We start from the raw sequence: 6,367 nt of genomic DNA, 5'->3' as shown, positions 1-6,367 counted from the left end.
TCCTTAGTTAAATGGGAAAGAAAAGTTAAAGGCAGAAAAACATCAGTGAAGAGAAGAGGAGGAGGTCTGTGTTAGAATGGGCTAGGATGCAGCGGTCAGGAGGAAGGGGACGAGGGAGAAGCAGGTGGACAAGGGGAAGGGGTCAGGGACATTTGTCCTGGAGGCTCCAAGGACTGCATCTGGATAGAGCGGAGACAGATGTGGCACACAGGAAAAAGGTGGCTTATAAAGGTAACATGGAAAACCCCTCGTTAGGAGGAGGTGATCAATTTTAATTGGGCATGTTAATTAAATGAAACACACAGGGCTTTTGCTAGCTGGACTTTGGTTGTCAGCCTCTGGAGGAGGAAGTGGCCAAATAAGGGAGTAGACGTCGGGAGCTAGCGTTAGGAATGTAATCTAACGGTTTTTAGCAAGACAGAGGGGATGGGAGAGGACAAGGCCTGCCAGAGCTCGAGTGGGCTAGTGACCGACCCTTCAATAGTTATCCCAAATTGACCACTCCAAGATGGTTAGCCACATCAAACATACACAGACATACAATTACTTAAGTACACACAAAAAAATGTGCATAGTTATCCTCAGGCTGTGTTTTCTCTGCGCTTCCATTCATGGGCTGTAATCTTGGAGTGCTAAAAGAAGTAAGTCTGAGTAAGGAAAAAGACGCACTACCACAAATCATTTTAAGGGTCAGTGTTTCGGGCTATTCTACAGCTCAGCCACGGGGAGGCGCTGCTGCCCCGTTCTCGCTTCAGCCCAATCTGAGACCAAGAACCATTTTCCTTGCTCTGGTGAAGCCAACACTACACGGAGGGAAGAAACTGAATATGGACAATTGGGACCACAAGCTCAGGCTTACTCGATACATAGCATGAGAGTAAGAACCCTAGAAAGAACCCAGTTTGGCGGATTGCTCTATATACAGTTCATGTATTATCACAAAGCAGGGGAGTTCTCTAACCTGCCTGAACGTACCATCTTCAGGTCAGGCTGTTGTTTTCAACCTTCCTAATGCTGCGACCCTTTAATACGGTTCCTCACGTTGAGGCGACCCCCCCCCCCCCGCCCAACCATAACATTATTTCCGTTGCTGCTTCCTAACTGTAGTTTTGCTACTGCTAGGAATCATGATGAACACACCTGATATGCAGCCCCGGGTGGGTCGCGACCCACACGTTGAGAACCACCGCCACGGCGCCCCTGCGGCCTGGAAGTCTCTGACTTTCCTTTTCCTTTGTGCCCATAGGAAAACTTCCCAGAATCCCCGAGAACATCTCACGCCTTAGAGTCCAGACACAATAGGAACCCTTCTGGGAGGTCGAGGGAGGGGGGGGGGTCACTGTCCTGGAGGGACGCAGGAAAGAACACCGGCATACGACAGACTTTGCCTAAAAGGAGACAAGAAAACCAGAAACACTGCGGTCCAGCCTTGGGCTGCCCAACATTTTTACATGCATTTCCAAAAATGTTCATGTTCCCGTGGAAGCGACACACTCCCTCAGGGGAGGCACCTGCGACTACCCAAGCAGCTCCATCCGGGAATTCTGGAGTAACGCCCACTTGTCTCCTTGTCCATGGCTGCATTTGTCCGTGATGCTCCAATGACGGACCACAATATAGAGTCTGATTTGGAAAGGACAAGAGTCACAAACAACCCCAGCCCCTTGGAGGTAGCATCTATCTAACTGTGGGAATGGTGAGTTTGAGGCCTACCTGGGAGAGGAATGTGGTCTTGGCTGGCCATGTTTATTGTCTTTGTAAGCATTCTTTGTTCTCATATAACCCAGGCTGGCCTCAAACTCCCTGAGTAGCAGCTGTTGGCTTTGAACTCGTGATCTTTCCTCTACCTCCTAAGTACTGGAATCATACGCCTTTTACATCACAGCAAACTATAATATTATTTATCATATTTGTGATCCTTAGTTCCACCTCATTAAATAATCCCCTTGTTTAAATTTTCTCTACAGTAGTATTTGAAATGAGAATTAACCATTTTTTGTTTTTTTGTTTTTTTTTTTTTTTTTTTTTGGTTTTTCGAGACAGGGTTTCTCTGTGTAGCTTTGCGCCTTTCCTGGAACTCGCTTTGGAGACCAGGCTGGCCTCGAACTCACAGAGATTCACCTGGCTCTGCCTCCCAAGTGCTGGGATTAAAGGCGTGCGCCACCACCGCCCGGCAAGAATTAACCATTTTTTTTTCTCTCTCAAATACAGCATACAGTGATATGTTGACATGAATGAGTTCAGGGGACTGGGATTGTTGGATCCAGACTTTAGCATTTGTTATTGACAACATCTCACTTCCTTTCTTTCCTTCTTTCCTTCTTTCTTTCTTTCTTCCTTTCTCTCTCTGTCTCTCTCTTCCTCTCTCTCCCTCCCTCCTTCTCTCCCTTCCTTCCTTCCCTCCCCTCTTTCTTTCTTTCTTGAAGATAACGCAGAGAAATTTAAGACAATTTTTGATATACATACAAGTTTGTCATTTCTTTAAAGTCATTCCTTGACAGTTTCATAGCTGTGTACAATGTGTTTTGAATATATTCACCACCCCACCCACTACACCTTTTTAAGGTCACCTTCTGTGGTGGTTGGGATGAAAATGACCCCATAGGCTCATGGGGAGTGGCACAATTAGGAGATGTGGCCTTTTGCAGTAGGTGTGGCCTTGTTGGAGGAAGTGTGTCACTGGGGGGTGGGGCTTTGAGGTTTCAAGTGCTCAAGCCAGGCCAAGTGTCTCTCTCTCTTCCTGCTGCCTGCCAATCTGGATGTAGGATTCTCAGCTCCTTCCCTAGCACCGTGTCTGCCTGCAGGCCACCAGGCATCCTGCCATGATGACAGCAGACTAAACCCCTGAGCCTGTAAGCCAGCCCCAATTAAAGCCCTTCATTTATTTATTTATTTATTTATTTATTTATTTATTTATTTATTTATTCATTCATTCATTCATTCATTCATTCATTCATTCATTTAATGCGGAATGCCATTTATTGAAGGAGGGAGGAGGTCTTAAATATAGGCTTACAGCACAATGGGAGAACCCCAGAGGGCAGAAGTTCACTACTGATGTTTTACAATCTTGCATCTAAGCTGTTAATGCCCATTATTCAGGATACACAGACAAGGAACTTCCCTTAAGCATTCAGGGGGGTGGAACCCAGCAGGGAATTAGCATAGGGAGGATATCAAGGTCAAGGTCAGCAAGCAAGGCAACAGTTACCCAAAATGGGGGTCAGGGCCCTACTGGTCCCCTCTTTTACTAAAAAAATGAGCTTCTGACTTAGGTTGCGTGGGATGTCAGCAGGTCACCTTACCCGTCATGGAGATGCCTGCCCAGGCCACACAGGTGCTCTGTCTTAGGTTGTTGAGCGCCCCCCAGGCATTACCCATCTCTGAATACTCATTATCATACAGGCTCAATTGTGTGTGAGCTGCAGAGTTAACTGCTGCCAAAGATCTCAAAGTGGCACTGAAAGCCCTTCCTTTATAAGAGCTGTAGTGGTTATGGTGTCTCTTCATAGCAATGGAACACAAAGACACCCTCCCACTTGAACTCTTCTTTCCAGAAAGGTCTCCTCCTCCATTTTTTTTAAAAGATCCACTGAGCTTAATTTGGGTTGCTTGCATAACCATGGGTATGGGGTTATTTACTGGATAGTAGACCATTTATGAGTGGCTGCACTACTGAAGAAGAATGACAGCCTTCCCAAAGCATTAACCACCAACAGCTCATCAAGGGGCGGGGCCTCATCTGCTCCTCCCCCACCCACGCTGGAATGTCGAGGGACTCAGTCTCATACAGGTCTTCTGCAGGTGGTCACAGCTGCTGTGAATGCAACAGCCATGTCATCTCCAAAAGATGGGATTTCACAGAACTCCTCTCAGTCCCCTGGTTCTTACGTTCCTTTTGTTCCCTTTTGCCATGATGTCTCTGTAGCCTTGGGGGTGGGGAGAAGGAGAGATGGGGAGAGGAACTGATAAAAGAGATGTTCTGTTTAGGGAGGAGCACTCAAGGATCACTTATCCTCAGCATCTTGCTCACTTAAGTCTCTGCGGTAGCAGTAACTGCTGTCCACTGTAAAAAGAAGCTTTGCTGACCAAGATTGAGAGCAGCACTAATCTATGAGTATAAAAATAAATATTTAGCTGCATGTATGGTGCCACATGACTTTAATCTCAGCACTCAGGAGGCAGAGGCAAAAACAGCATGGTCTACATAACAAGTTCCAGGTCATCCAAGGCTACATAGTGAGGGGGAAAAAACTATAAGTAAGTAAGTGAATAGATAGATAGATAGATAGATAGATAGATAGATAGATAGATAGATAGATAGATAGATAGATAGATAGAGAAGGCATTATGGCATGTCCATTTGGCAAAGCAGCAATGGTAGGTTCTTTCCTATGGTCTATCACTTCCAAACCCATGGGCTTTTGACCAGTTTTACAGTACCAGGCATGAATTCCTTCCTTTGGAGTGGGACTCAAATTTACTCAGGAAACAGTTGGTTACTGTGGGAGCCCACAGAGGCTTCCTAGTGAGAAATTACTCAGGGTTAGAGAATCTGAGCTTGCTTTACCCAGCAGGGTTGCGTAAGGAGATGATTTGGCCACGGACATGTTTACTAGGTGTTTGGAAGAGTCTACACTTGGCTGTATGGTGTGCTTTGATCTTTCAAAGGGATGTATTTTGCCTCACCCCTTGGAAGTATATAAAAAGCCCTTTTCAATAAAGGAAAAGGCTGTTGGTTATTGATCCAAGCCCTCCTGAAGCTATCCTGAGTTTCTCTCTTTCCTCTTGTTGTCTAGGTGTCTCTTTCTATCTGATATTTCCTCATTCTCTCCTCTACCTAAGAACCCTTCAAAAGGTGGGAGTGGGCTCCCACAGGTTACCTCCAGCACAGTCATACCACTGTTGCATAACTGTTACAAAATGCTGAAAAGCCATCATTTTATAATGTAGGGTCCACCACAGGTAAGACAATTGGTCATTTTTCTCTCCTAGCAGCTTACATGGTATCTTTTTAGCACTATGAAAGCGAACCCGCTGTGAAGACATTTCCAGCTCAGGTCTAGCTTGATGTCTCTCTCCTGCAACCAAAGTGTATGGTGCCTTTAGGAATAGTCTTATTGTTCTGGTGGGCAACAGGGAGAAACAGCAAGAGCCTGTGTTGTTTAGGGGTGGGAGTGGACCCCTTGATCACCAGTGTAGAGGATGGTTGGGGTGGGGATGGGCCCCTTGACCACCAGCTCAGAGGATGGTGTCCTGGGCTTAGTCCTGGGATTCTTGTCTAAAAACCCATGGCTTCTGTGAAAGGTACTATTCAATTAAGAGTTTTTCCATTCAAGAGTGATTGTCTTTCTGGGCCTGGGTTACTATACTCATAATATTCCTCAGTTCCATTCATTTGTCTGAAATTTTCCTAATTTTATTTTTTTTTAAATTTTTTTATTTTTTATTTGTTTTGAGACAGGTCTCACTTTGTAGCTCTGGCTGTCCTAGAACTCACTCTGTAGACCAGGCTGGCCTCAGTCTTGGAGGTCCATCTGCCTCTACCTCCCTAGCACTGGAATTAAAGGTGTGAGCCACAACCGCTTGGACCTCCTGATTTCATTTTTATTTTCTTCACAGTTGAATAAAATTTCATGTCTTACACTGAATTTTGAAATAGTAAATTTTCTTTGTTGTCACTAACTGAAATCATCAGCTTTGGCTTTACTTAGTAGGAAAGAAAAAAAATTGAAAGATTGCTTAAAGAATTTCTGAGATGGCTGGAGCCAGCTGAAGTCCCAAAGCACATCAAAAACATGGTCAAGACATTATGTCACATTGTTGCCTATACGTGACTCTGTCACCTCAGATGTCCCTGAACAGAGCCTTAACAGCATTGGTACTGATCCCAGGGCAATGTGACAGCTCCCAGAGATGGTTTGCTACTGTTCCTGCTCCATATATATCACTAGCTCCCCATTCAAATTTTAGGAAGAGGGCTTCTGAGTGGATGAGACAAAGTCATATGCTTGTGCATTTGGAAACTGTTTTTGTCTCCTACCCAAACTCACAAGATAAAAAATCCCCCAAATGCAGGAAATCTGAAGATGTTGGGAAATGCCAAAAGAATGGTAAAAGTTCACTGGAATTTTAACTCCAGTAACGAGGCTCAGGGCATGTGGAGTTAATTTTAAAGACCTTTGTTTCCATCTGGCTAATGTCCAAAAATTCTCTTTGTTCTTAATACTTCTGTGATCATAGGAATTTGGATGGTTCCTTAACTGTTCCTTATCTTCCTGAGAAGGCAATTTCTGCATGGTATTTAAGTCCTCCAAATACCAAGTAAAACTGAAACTGAGTTTTACTTTATATGGCTGTAAATTGG

The sequence above is a fragment of the Peromyscus maniculatus genome, chromosome 18 (assembly GCF_049852395.1).
Source record: "Peromyscus maniculatus bairdii isolate BWxNUB_F1_BW_parent chromosome 18, HU_Pman_BW_mat_3.1, whole genome shotgun sequence".
Lineage (NCBI taxonomy): Eukaryota > Metazoa > Chordata > Mammalia > Rodentia > Cricetidae > Peromyscus > Peromyscus maniculatus.
This window is presented reverse-complemented; position numbering follows the sequence as displayed.